We start from the raw sequence: 14,172 nt of genomic DNA, 5'->3' as shown, positions 1-14,172 counted from the left end.
CACTGGGGGCAGTGGTGGTAGCCCCCAGACTCCCACCAGAGAGAGTCCCTAGGAGCCACTAACCAGGGCAACACTGTGCATAGGGGTGCACCTAGGCTCCCGCCCCTTCAGCCCCCCACAGAGGATGGGATTCCACCTTGCCCTGACTCCTGGCACCGCCCACACTGGGCTGCAGGCTCCAGGGTCCAGCTCCCAGGTGTGGGGGGGTGTCCTGTCCCAGCAGGTGGCCAGGCCTGCAGGGACAGAGATGGCAGGCAGGGGGCAGAAGAGAGCCATGGAGCCACCAAGCTGTGCTCACAGCACTCACTGGGCACTGACTTGGACCACCCTGTGCCCAGAGCAGTTCTGCCCTGCTCCTGGTCTCATCCCACCTCAGGACACCCCAGACCCAGACCTGGGCAGCCACAGCAGAGAGAGGCCAGGCCTCACTCCTCATTCGTGACCCCAGCCCCGTTGCTGACTAGGGTCCATCTCCACTCAAGCTTCTCCCCTCTGCACCCCTCCACTGGTCTTCCCACATGTACCCCGCCTGCATGCCAGCCTTGCCAGGCCACAGCCCGGCATGAGGTCTCCTTCCTGTGCTCCTGGGCCCTGGAGGACAGGGTGAGGCTCCAGCACCTTCTGGGCAGTACTTGGGATGAACGAATCCAGGCGCCTCAGAACATGTTCATGCCATCCCTGCGCCACACGCGCTGGACACACCCTCTGCAGCGCGAGACCTCTGTCCGCATGCCATCAGCCACATGTGTGGACAAGAGCCTGGCCCCCTCCAGCCGAGACCCCTCCACTGTGAGAGCGCCATGTCACAGAGTGAGACAGAGATGTGGCCCCAGGACCTGGCCAGGCTCAGCTAGGCCTAAGAGTCTTCAGAGGCCAACCCCTCCCCATGGGGTCTCCAAAAGGTGGCCATGGGCTGTGCCCCTGTGATGCCACCTGGAGCCCAGCACCTGAGGGCTGCAGAGCCTTGTGGCCCTGGCTAGTGGTCACTTCCCTCGTGTCCTCTGGGGACGGGGAACTGCCCTCTTGAGGCTGCTGGTTCCAGCTCCTTCCCATCAGCCAGGCTCTTTCAGTCGCAGGGGTGGCATCCTGGAATTTGCCACCAGATGCCCCAGGCTACCGGCCTGTTGGTGCCCATGTCCAATGTCACGCCTGTCACTAGCATTCCCCTCTGTAACTGGGGAGGCCCGTGAACCTCACCCAACCCGGCCTCCTCAGGACCCACTCCTGCGCCTGCTCACTACCCTCACCCTGTCCTGCTCAGCCAGGGACAGCGCCCTCTGCCCTCTTGCACCAGCCCCACCTCCACCACACCCCACCTCCCAACCCCATCACTGGCCCTGAGTCTGTCCTGCAGAGCCCATCCTGCATAGAAGCTCCCAGTTGCCCTCCTGCTCCCACCCACTCCTCAGAACCTCCTTGAGAACCAGCCCAGCCCCACAGCTGGCCCAAACCTCGGCCGCAGTGAGGGCTGCAGCTGGTGGGCTCAGCTCATCGGTGCAGACATGTCCCTGCTGGCGGCTGGTCAGGAATGAGAAGAACCCAGGTCGGCCAGGTCGCTGTGGCCGGCCCCAAGCACTGTGATGGTCCAAGTGGATGGTGCCCAAGGGAGGAGCGAGCTGAGGGTGGCTGATGGATGGCTGGGGAGAGAGGTGCAGAAGGGGGCTGCTTGGAGGGTGAGGTAGGCCCCAGGAAGGCACCACTGAGGGAATCCCGAGAAGCAGAGCTGAACCCTGAGCAAGCAACACCTGAAACCCACCCTACTGGGACTCTTCCCAGCCTAGAAGTCCCCTTCACCATCTCCCAGTTTGTGGTGGGCTTTCTGTGCCTTAGAGCTACAGACTCACTATGTGTCATCTCTGTCCCTCACTCTGCCCCACCCTGGCCAGGCTCTTCGCTGAGTGCTGGTCATGTATTACTTATTCCTCACTTCCACCCTGTGTTGGGGTGACAATTTGCCTTTCAGCAGTGAGCTAGAGGAGGAACAAAGCCAGGTCTGCCTGACCCAAAGCCTTTGCTTCCCTCTGGACAGCTAGCCCAGGGGACCCTGTGGGAAGGAGACCGGGTGCCCCAGCAGAGCCATGCACCCCCTCCAGGAAGGGCAGGCTAGGGGTGTCACTCCCTAACCTGGAGCCCCAGGGCTCCAGGATGGAGGTCCACACATGTAAGAAAAGAGGGGAGGCTCCTTCTGGGAGCCTTACTGCGAGGCAGAGGAGGAGGGTTGGGGAAGCACCAATTGACCTATAGGGTCCGGAGGCACCTGTGGGACCACATCTCAGTACTTGCCTTCCCCTTCCCCCAGAGACAGTGGCACATAGGGGCTCCCAATTAGGTATGGGGTTGGGCAGGCCACCGAGTCCCCAAGTCCCGGTACTGGCACCCTGGAGCTTGGCTCCACATTGAAAGCCTGTCTTCCCAGTTATCTGCAGCCAACTCGCCCTGGAGGTAATTGGCTTCTGGCTCCCCAGGAAGTGGCAAGAAGCAGGTCCCAGCACAATCCCTTTGGTGCAGGAGCCCCAGACACACCCAGTGGACCCTAAGGTCCCAGCTCCGGCTCCCCAGCGAGGCCCCTCCAGGGGGTAGACACAGGGAAGGCTCCCTGGGAGGTGCTCCTTGGAGGACTCCATGCCCAGGAGAATCATTTGCTCTCAACCCCAACCCTCAGGTCACACTGTGGGGAGACAGGAGCTGGAGACCCTCGCCAACCCCTCCACCCGCCCCACCCCCCAACCCCTCGTGCACTTTCCAGCTCCACAGCCCCATCCCCAGGTGTCTGCCGCCCCACAGAACCCTTTATTTGGCCCCCAGGAACCTGCACTGAACATCTGCGCCCCCCACCCCAGACATGGCACACCAGGAAGACAGGGCAGGCCCAATGTCCGCCCGTGTGGAACTCGGTCCATGGCTGGGAAGGATGCCAGGGCCTGTGGTGGCCTTGGCTGGCTCTCAGATGACTTTGAGGAGCTGGCAAATCTACAGGCTCCTCCTGGGAGCTGGCATAAGCTCCACAGCTTCCTCCCTCCTCAGGGTTCAGGGGTGACTCCGCCCTGGGTGCCTGCATGGCCTCTGGCTAAGCACCTGTCCAGTGACTGACAGCCCAACTCAACAAATGCCCGCAGGCCTGATTCCTGGGCCTTCCCCAGAAGCAGTGCCCACCGATGTGTCCCAGGCGAGCCCCAAGGGCACCCGGCTGAACTGGCTCTGCCTGGCTCCTCTCCGAGGCACAATGTTTTCCAGGAGGGAGTTGTTTTGTAACAAGAGAGTTGACCGAGTAAAGGAGCTCCTTCCTACCACTTACCAAGACAGACCAGAGTGGCTGCACAGGCTGCTGCACACGGAACAAAGACCTGTGTCCTGGCTCTGCCCTCCCCTGGCCATGCATCCCCTTCCGTCCAGCCACCGGGCTTCCTGGACCTCCTATCCCCACTGTCCTGGGAGGCAGCCCCCGCCTCGCCCTCCTCCGGGCCCTGTGAATCAGGCCACCAAGGGGACACTGAGGCCCCCAGCTGGCATGACCTCACCTGTCCCCCTCCCAGGGCAGCTGCAGCTTAGTGGCCACCATCTCCCCACCGTTGGGAATGTCCTGCAGTAGAGTGGCTGGGAAAGCGTGGGGAGGGTGGGGAGGAAGCCTGGAGCCCCTGCCAGCCATTCGCAGGGCTGGGGAGAGACGATGTGTGGTCCTTCTGGACATGGCACCTAGAGGCCGTGGCTGTGACAGGGGACAATTTGCTCACACAGGGGCCAAGAGGGTGTGGCGGGCACTGGGGGGCATCCAGGGTGCCCTGACCACACCTGTGGGTGGGCAGTGTCCGGCCTCACGGTGGTCCTGGGAAGGCTCCACATCTGGCTCGCCCAGAGCACTGACCGCCTTTCCCAGCTGTTTGATCCCAAGTGTCATGGTTTTCTCATCTCTAGAACGAAGTTGAGGAGGGATAAAATGAGAGGATAAGACACCCCGCTCCACTCCAGCAAGAGAAACCCTCCAGCTAGGGCGGGAGAGGGCCCGTGGAACCCAGAGCAATCATGTGGCAGCCGTGAGCCTTTTCTTCTGAGTTTCAGAGACCCCCAGAAGAGTAGGCAGCTTATCTGGGCGGGAGTCTCAAACCCACGATGTGCCACTTGAACGTGGCGGGGTATCGGGCACAATCACCCAGGCTCCTTGGGCCCGGGGTCCCGGCTTTGGGACGTGGAGTCCCGGGTGGTTGCATAACAGTGTCTGCAGAGAGACCGCCCTGCCCGCCCTGGCTCCCCCTCTTGTGCGCGACTCTGTGCCCATGGCCCCTGGCCTGCCTGACAGCGCCTCCCCTCCCCTCGGCCCCACCCAGTCCCTTCGAACCCTCTCTCCCCCAGCACAGGGCTCAGCTGGAAATAAAACTGACCCCACAGACAGCGCAGGGAGAGGGACAGGCAGGCTTGGGGCAGAGGTGGGCATGGGGGAGGCCGTCTCCCCCCCCCTGTTGTGGGGGGCAGTGTCAGCTCAGACTTAAACTATGGGTCTTGGGCTCAAGGCGCCCTGGGTCCCTGAGAGGCTCGCAGCTTCCCAGGGAGCCCAGATCCGGCCAAAGGGGACACAGCGTCTCCCCAAGGTTCCCAGCCCCAGCAGCCGGGCTCCTCACTGGCACCTAGGACCTCATTTCATCCCACCTCGGCTCAAAACCACAGCATGTGCACTGTATGTGTTGGTTTTGAATTTCCAATTCGCTCTCCCATTTCATAAATATCGCCCCATTTTAGGCATTTTCCAGGAAAGGAGATGTAGGCTGGGAGGGGTCAGGGCCTGTGGTGGGTGCTTCTCTTTCGTTCTCTCCTCGCTTTCTCCCTTCAATCTGGCTCAGACATTCACAAAACTGAAATAAAATGTCTGTACTGTTCCCAGGTCTGGGTCAGAACTCCCCCTCTGTGGCACCACAGGTGCCATCTCCTGTGTCTGGGGCTCAGGGAGCAGGTGTGAACACGGACAGGAGCAGCCGAGGAGAGGTGGGGCTGCAGGTGGCCTCACGCACAGCCAGTGGGACACACAGCACTGGGGCTCAAGGCCCTCCATCCAAGGTGAGCGGCTAAGGCCAGGTAGCATGAGGCGGCTGCCTGTGCCCTACAGGGCCTGCCCGTCGAGCTCACGCTTTGCTGCCCGTCCTCAGGTACTGCCAGCTCTGGCCTCAGGGCTTTTGCACCTGTGTCTCTTTCTGCTCATGTCTGGCTCCTTCTAACCGCCTCTCCTGCAAGGCCCTTCTTTAAAGCCTGTGGGAGCAGCCCCCACCTGACTGCTATCTCTGCAGGACTGGTTCGGGTCGCAGGTCTGGCGGGCTGTCAGCGTGGCAACTGCCTGGGTGCGTGAGCCACAGAGACTGGGAAATGGTGGACGGCGGGGGCCCTTTCTCTCCCGGGGGTCCTCTGGGGTCGCTACCCAGCCTGGGTGTCCCAGCCCTGCCCTCCATTTGCCCACGCTTCTGGCCAGGCCGAGCGGGTCAGCGGTGGGCAGGGTGGGTGCTGCTCAGGGGCCCTGGCTGCACACAGGGCGAGGAGCACGGCCTCAAGACCACGGCCTGGCCGTGAGTGTGGGCGCAGCCGATCTCCCGACGCTCCCTCCCAATAAATAGAAGATTCCCTTCCTCTTTCCAGCCTTGCGCAGCCGCTGCCTGCTTGCTGGCCCGGCCCTTTGTGCCCATGCGTTGCCATGGAGATGGGCGATTCAAAGGCCTGGCACTTCAAGGCTTCCCTCCTCTCCTGGTGGGCCTGGGCGGGGGCAGCTGAGACAGTTGCCCAAGCCTGGCGGGTGCTGCCTCCTCCTCTTCTCCATCCAGCCAAATGCAGCCCCTGCCAGGGCTAGCGTACCCACTAATTCTCACTTTGATGTGGGGGGCTGACTCTCAGCCCCACCCTGGGAACAGGTGTGCTTTTATAGAGATTTAATTCAAAGTTTGGTATACTGAGGGAAACTGAGGCACGGCTGGTTCCTGGGGAGAGCTGGCTCCCCTTGGTCACTCTGCAGCACACAGAGGGTGCTGATGAGCAGCTGGCAGACAGCGAGCACCCTCTGAAGATACACTTGCCTCCCTGAGCCCAATCCACCACCTGTGCAGAGAGAGGGCCACTTTCTGCCTGGGGGCAGACAGGGTCTCTGAGGCTCCAGAGTGTGGCCCTGGGGAGATGTACCCCAGCACAGGATGGCCCAGGACTGGCAGCCAGGATTTGGGACCAGCTGCACAAGGTGCCTAATCCAGACACAGAGCCTGTCCCTCCAAACTCCATGTACTCTGTGTGTTGGAGCTGTCTCTGAGTCACCCGTCAGAAGCATAGTGGGGTCTATGAGGTTCCTCTGCTTCCCGTCCTGTGTACCACTCATACTTTTAATCTCCCCACAATCTATTCATTTTTCATGTCCTCAGACTCATACAACTGGAAAAATCCACAGCAGAATTTTCTGGTTACAGCCACCTTTTCCCACCTGCCTGGCATAGCAAAGGGAAAGCCAGCCATCTAGGGTCTGGGAATACTTTGAGCCTCAGTTTCCTTTCCTGCATAATGGAAATAGTCATCCACTCTTTGAACAAATGTCTGCAGGTATCTGGGGGAGCAGGCTCTGTGCTGGGCCCAGGAACAGGACAACCTACTTCTTTGGGGAGACCCTGCCCCCTAGCTCCAACCCAGGATCCTGGTGAGGGCGGCCAATCCCAGACCTGCTCCCTGGTCCCAGGGCAGGCCTGCCACTCAGCTGGGCCCTTAGGGACTTCCTGGGAGTTACAGGTTAGAGGGAAGGAAGCCACAGAGCCGCCCATTGGTGTTTTGGGTCAGAAATCAGGAGGTCTGGTGGACATGTGGGCCTCGGGCTGGGTCAGCGCTTGGGCTCCCTGGGCGGGAGGAACTGTGCCTGTCAGCAGCCGGCTCTGAGCTGAGGCCAAGGCTTTGGCTTACTGCTCTGAGCCCCTCGGGCTTCCTGTAGCTTGAGTCTCCAGCCAGCCTGCCCGGCCTCAGGACTTGTCAGGGAGATGGGGCTGGGACTGCCTACAGGGCTCAGCACATGCAGATTATTGATAGAGCTGGGCCCTTCCCACTCTCCCAGCCCCTAGCGCTCCCAGCAGATATGAGCTCCAAGACATCACCAGGCCTAATTTGGGCATCCTGGCCCAGTAGAGGAAACCCCCTGCCCCAGGCAGAGCCCCACTTGGCCCCCCGGATGGCAGAGGGCTGGTGTCTGAGCTGCCATTGTCTCTGTCCTGCCACAGAGTTAGACGATGGCTGTTCTATCAAGGGGCCCCTACCCAGAGTGACACAGCCACTCAGCCAGGAAGAGTTCAGGTGACAGTGTAGGGCTTTGTCCTTGACTTGTCTAAGGACGCCCTTTAGGGCAGGATGTCCCCTGGCACACTCTACTTTCTGCAGAGGAATCAAAGGAGGCCAGAGAGGCCCGGAGACACAGCTGCGGCCACACAGGAGAGGGCCAGCTGGATCTGAGGGCTCTGCCCCAACCTCCCAAGAGCTCAGATGGGCCAAACCCCTCCATCAGCCGTCTGCACACAGGGTACCTGTTGGGCAGGGCTGAACTCAGCCCACGGGGCCGGAGCTGGGCCAGGTCCTGGATGCAGGGGTGCCCTTGGCAGGGTAAGACCCAACCTAACTCAGAGCCCATGGCCACACCCAAGCAGGACAGACAGAGGGAACAAACCCGTGAGGCCTCCCACTGCCAGGCGGAGCCCTTCAGAGTGTACCAGGCTGGGCCACCCGTCAGCCCTGAGCAGGGCTGGGCTGAGCCCCACAGCTTGGTTCTACACAGCCTGGATTTTTGCTAACAAGTCTGTCCTCTTTCGTAAAATAAACTTTTTAATTTTAGGACAGTTTTATATTTACAGAAAAATTGAGAAGACAGTGCAGAGAGCTGCCATACGCCGCACAGCCAGGTTCCCTCCTGCCAGCATCTCGTACTGGCAAGTCCCAGTGCAAGAGCCAATGCTGTTGCGCCGCCACCACGAACGCCAAGGCTCCACACAGGTTTCCGCGGTTCTCACCTGAGGCCCTTTTTCTGTTCTGGGATCTGACTCTTGGTCATTGAAATGCCCCCCAAAACACGGGGACACAAAAGTGTGTTTGGCCAGAGAGGCCTCTGGCTGCTCCCACCACCATGAGATGCCCCATCCCTGCACCCCGGGCATTTGGGGGCTTCTCCAGGAGTCAGGCCTGGAAGGTGGAGAAAGGTTGTGCCCTTCCTCTCGTTACTCTGGGAGCTGGAGACACACTCCTTAGCCTCGGGGTCCTCCATTGTGACGTGCAGGGGCTGCCGCCTTGACCACACCAGGCCCCGCACCTGGCAGGCTGGTGACAGGGCCTTTCCCCACTTTAGGTATAATCAGGTGCTGCAGGGCAACACGTACCTACCCAGACCACAAAGCCCCCCACACAGAGTCGCCCTGTCCTAGAGCCAGTGGGGCAGGGCCAGGGGAAAGGCCTGCACCCCAGGGACCACAGAGGCGCTTCCAGACCTGCTGGTGCAGAGGGTTCTGAGGCAATCCTGCTAACAGCCACTGTGCCTCCTCCCACTCTTCCTCCCCCTTCCCCCACACTCCTCCCCCATTCCTCCCACTCCTCCTCCCCTTCCCCCACACTCCTCCCCCATTCCTCACACTCCTCCTCCCACTCCTTCACACTCCTCCCTAATTCCTCCCACTCCCCCTCCCCCTCCCCTTCCCCCACACTCCTCCCCCATTCCTCACACTCCTCCTCCTCCTCTTCCCCCACACTCCTCCCCCATTCCTCCTACTCCTCCTCCTCCTCTTCCCCCACACTCCTCCCCCATTCCTCCTCCCCCTCCTCCTGCCCTTCCCCCATACTCCTCCCCCATGCCTCTCACTCCTCCTCCCCCTCCTCCTCCTCTTCCCCCACACTCCTCCCCCATTCCTCCTACTCCTCCTCCTCCTCTTCCCCCACACTCTTCCCCCATTCCTCCTCCCCCTCCTCCTGCCCTTCCCCCACATTCCTCCCCCATGCCTCCCACTCCTCCTCCCCCTCCTCCTCACCTTCCCCCACACTCTTCTCCCATTCCTCCCACTCCACCTCCCACTCCTCCTCCCCTTCCCTCACACTCCTCTCCCATTCCTCCCACTCCTCCTCCCATTCCACCTCCCCTTCCCCCACACTCCTCCCCCATTCCTCCCACTCCTCCTCCCATTCCTCCTCCCCTTCCCCCACACTTCTCCCCCATTCTTCCCACTCCTCCTCCCCTTCCTTCACAATCCTACCCCATTCCTCCCACTCCTCCTCCCCTTCCTCCTCCCCTTCCCCCACACTCCTCCCCATTCCTCCCACTCTCCTTCCCCACTCCTCCTCCCCATCCCCCACACTCCTCCCACACTCCTCCTCCCCATCCCCCACACTCCTCCCCCATGCCTCCTCCCACTTCCCCCACTCCTCCCCCATTCCTCCTCCCACTTCCCCCACTCCTCCCCCATTCCTCCCACTCCACCTCCCACTCCACCTCCCACTCTTCCTCCCCTTCCTTCACACTCCTCCCCCATTCCTCCCACTCCTCCTCCCCCTCCTCCTCCCCATCCCTCACACTCCTCCCCCACCCCTCCTCCCCATCCTCCATACTCCTCCCCCATGCCTCCCACTCCTCCCCCCATTCCTCCTCCCACTTCCCCCACTCCTCCCACTCTTCCCCCCACTCCTCCACCCTCCGCATTCCTGCAGATCCTCCCTTCTAGGAAGTAATTCTCACCCCATTACACCATCAGGGAAACTGAGGGTGGGAAGGCAAAGGGACCACCCAGGGCCGTGTCTGTGGGAGGCCTGAGGTTTGCTAGTGGCCTGTGACAGATGAAGACAACATGGAGTGGGCATTCATGGCCATAGCCAATGAGCAGGGGTGGTGGATCCGTGGACAGGGCCCCTGGGGGGTCCTGGGGCCAAGCAAGGCTTTTGTGCCCTCCACCCCATGGAACCTGGCGCTGCTCCTGAGAAGCACGACATGAGACTAATTAGAGCAGGCCTCTGCTAACAGGGTGCTAATGAAGACAAAGAGGTCGAGCAGGCGTCAGGAGCGCTCGGCGCCAGACCAGGGTGGCAGGATGGCCACAACAGCCCACTGCCACATTGGTCATAGCAGCAAAACAAATTGGTGTCAGGTTTTTTACTTTAAAATGTACTTCATTTGTTGTTTTGAGTGGATCCCCTCTTCTGCTCTCCCATCTCCAGCTACCTGACACCCCCAGCCACATCTCCAGGTGGACCGGCCCCCACGGGAAATCCCCCACCTTGACAAATGCTGCCCCATGGGTCAGGGGACTGCATGGCACTGGAACTTAAATTTGCACCTTTCTTATTCTGAGCAGAGTTCAGCATAGTTTGACAGCTTTATCTCATGTCTGCCCATTTTGCTCTTGGGCCGCTGGTCTTTTTCTTACTGATTTGTATATAAAATCAAAAATAGCCCTTTGTGGGTTGCCAATATCTTTACATGTTGTTGTTTATCTTTTTGTTTTGGTTTTTTCCCTCCACACATCTGCCATTTATTTATTTTTTTAAATTTTTTTGGTTTTTTTTAGACAAGAGTCTCACTCTGTTGCCCGGGCTAGAGTGCCGTGGCATCAGCCTAGCTCACAGCAACCTCAAACTCCTGGGCTCAAGCAATCCTGCTGCCTCAGCCTCCCAAGTAGCTGGGACTACAGGCATGCGCCACCATGCCCGGCTAATTTTTTTTTTTTTGTATATATATATATTAGTTGGCCAATTAATTTCTTTCTATTTATAGTAGAGATGGGGTCTCACTCTTGCTCAGGCTGGTCTCAAACTCCTGAGTTCAAATGATCTGCTCGCCTCGGCCTCCCAGAGTGCTAGGATTACAGGCGTGAGCCACCGCGCCTGGCCCAGAATTATTTATTGAATATTCCACCTTTTCATTCCAAATTGACCTCCTCTTTCTTTTGTCTGCATTTGACTCTTTCTGGACCTTCCTGTCCTCTGACTGTCCGCGGCTGTGCTGGTCACTGTGGTCTTAGGACGTAATGTGCTTTAGGGCGCAACACAGCCACTCTGCCCTGTGTGCTTACTCTTCCCCACGAACTTCAGAACTGATTTCAACAAACCTCTGATTCATTTAAGGAACCAGCAGTGAGAGCTTCAGCTGGGCTGAAGAAGAGGCTGTGGGTCCCAGCACTGGACTTTACTCTGGGTCCATCTCATCATCCTGTGCCCTTGGGCCTTGCTCTTGAGGACTCAGCCACGTCCAGCAGATGGAGTACACAGGCTCGGTGCTGTCGGAGAGGTTGGACTGTGGTTCTGCCTACAGCCTGGGGGAGAGGAGTGCCCCAAGGGAGTGGCCAACACAGAAGACCTACTTTCCAAATGTCCCCACTTCTGGATGGGAAGGGAGGTGGTCAAGGCCAAGCTGGGAGCCTCTGCAATCCAAAGTGTGGGCCCCTCAGCACACTCACACCTCGGCAGAGCCAGCCCAACCCTGTGGAACCCAGCTCAACCCAGCCAGAGCAGCCCCATGGCCAAGCGGCACCAGTGGCCACTCTGCCAAGCCGCTTGATCCAAAGAAGGCCTCCAGGCAGCTGGGAGGCTGCAACCAGTCGGCCCTTGAGCTGAGCATGCAAATGCTCAACTAAGAACCCAGAGCCTGGGCAGCGATTGGAGCCTTCCAGAAACCTAAGCCTCAGACAGGGTGGTTGAGAGTGGCAGCTGGGAGCCCAAGACCCAGGACACAGGCAACCACACCCCAGAGCCCAGGCCTGGGCTTGGCTCCCGCCATGCTGACCCTGGGAGAACTTCACCCAGCTCGGCTGCATAGCCCGGTGGGGCAGGGGCTTCAAGCAGAAGGTGGGGGTGGGCAGACCCCAGATGTCCTGATGCAGGCTGGAAGCAGCGCCTCTGAGGCTGGCAGCAAACCTCGGCCAGCCTGGACTGTCAGCAGGAATCCTGGCTAAAAATATCCCAGTCTCAGAGGCCCACCAGCTGCTATAGCCTCCTCGGAACCCCCTCCTCACTCCAGGCACCGCCTATGTGCCCTGGGGCTCTCTGTCCAAGGAAGCCTGTGACAGGGCTTATTGGACAAGAGGAAAAACTCAGGCCCTGCGCCCAGTGGTCCCAGCCCCAGTCTGGTCTCCAGGACAGTCCACAGAGACCCTGCCTCATCACAGTGCCAGGGTGGTGCCACCCCCTACTCATGACCTGGGAAAGGGGCTAGTGAGACTCAGTCCGGGATCAGCTTGGGCAGGGGTAAGAACTTTGTGGGCCCCACCTTGCACAGCTCCCAGGCCTGTGGCTCTTGGGTGCAGTGCCATTTGCTGGGGGACAGAGCCCTGCGGGCTTGGTCTGAGTCACCCCGGCAGAATGTGGGGTGCCAGATGGACTCTGCCCAATCATCCCTTGGGCTTCCATGTGGCTCACACATGCCCTTTGTTCTGAGATCACTAGCTGAGGGACCCACAGCAAGGCCCTCCTCCCTGGGGCTCGGTTTCCCCACCTATACACTGTGGGGATGACAGGAGTAGGTTTGGAGCTGGACTCCCAGAGTGTTTGCTGAGTGATTAAACGACTAAGAAAGTAATCAGATGAAGGCAGTGGAGGGGCCTCCATGGTACCCCTTGGGTGGGACCACTGAGCTCTGAGCCAGGCTGACCCTCCTGTGTCCCAGGAACCCTGAAATGAGCCCTCAGCCTCTCCATCTGGGATATGGAACAAATCTGCATGCCCCATGGATCGCAGGGCCCAGAAAGGGGACTCAGGGGCCCAAGGAGGCCTGGGAAGAGCAAGACAGGGTACTGGCCAGCTGGGCATCCCAGGCCAGCAGTCAGAACCAAGCCCGAACCTGAACTGCCCCAGCAAGATGGGTCTTCGAGGCCCTCCCTGCCCTCCACTCCTGTCCACCCCAGCTGACAGCCATGGCTGTGCCCAGGCCTGCCTTCCCTGCCCTGCCAGGAGCTCTCGGGTATCCTCAGCAGGTGCCCCTCCCTCCCGACCCGGTTTTGACTGCCCGCTGAGCTTCTGGTGTGAACAGCAGCTCCCAATTTAGCTGTCACTGCCAGGTGGGTGGCTCTAGAGGGATCCGCATTCCCTGTGGGGGAAGGGGAGGGGCAGGAAGCCACAGCAAGACGCCTTGGGCACAGCCCAGGGACCCCACCTTGGAATTTGGCTTCTGCACCAGACTTTGGGTCCTCATGGGCCAGAAGTGTCCTATTCGTTCCCAGCCCCAGCCCAGGCTGGCCTACCCAGACAGAAGCCACCAACTCAGCCACACCACCTAGGAGAGGACCCTGAGTACCACTGGTGACTGCAAGCGTGCCCCAAGCGCATCCCAAGACTCTAGTGACTCACCCCTTCCTCTGGGACCCAGAAAAAGGAAGCAGAGCCAGCCTTGGGGACCAGGTGCCGGCCCTGTATGTCCCACCCAGCCTGAGTCTCGTCTGCTTTCCTGGCCAGATTCCCATCCTGGAGATGGGCCACAGGGGATCCAGTCCGGGGCTGGGGAGGTGGAGGTGAGAGCTGTCACTGTGCAATGCACACACCCCACTGGCCTCCAAGAGACAGAGGTGCACGTGGCCTAGCAGGGGGCATGCCCGGTGAGGCAGAACCAGGACGCCATCCTGTGGGAGGAGGCCCTGCTTGGCGCAGAGGCCGGAGGCATTTGGAGATAGGCTAGCCCAGTGGGATGCTCTGGGATACTGCCGAGGGTTGGGCTGCTGGCCCCTTCCCTACACCAGCCCCTGTTGCTGCTGTGTGTGCCTTTGATGAATAAGAAACGAGGAAGCAGATTAATTATGGCTTCATGTGCACCAAAGTTGGGCAGAGGGACTCATCGGAATGGGAGTCCCCGGAGGTACAGAGCTGCTGAGGAAAGGCCAGGACACGCCCTACAGCCACGAGGCTGGGGAATGGTGAGAGGCTTCTGGAGGAAGCTGGGGCTTCTAGGACAGAGAGTGGTCCAAGAGGGGGCTGCCAGGACATGTGTCCACTTAAGCTTGCCCCAGACCTGTTTCCCATCTGGAAAATGGGTGGGGGGAGTGGTGTCTACATCACACGACTGAATGAGACGACACACTTAGCAGGCCTGGCACACAGTCCTCTCAGGCCCCGGGCACACAGCCGCCCTCTGTGGTGAGAGCAGATGGCAGGCTGGCACCCCCCAGCTCCCTGGCACTGGGACCACATCCCCAGCTGCCCACTCAGAGTGCTGGGAAGGGT

This window comes from Microcebus murinus, chromosome 22, assembly GCF_040939455.1.
Source record: "Microcebus murinus isolate Inina chromosome 22, M.murinus_Inina_mat1.0, whole genome shotgun sequence".
Lineage (NCBI taxonomy): Eukaryota > Metazoa > Chordata > Mammalia > Primates > Cheirogaleidae > Microcebus > Microcebus murinus.
Note: the sequence above shows the minus strand (reverse complement) of the source record.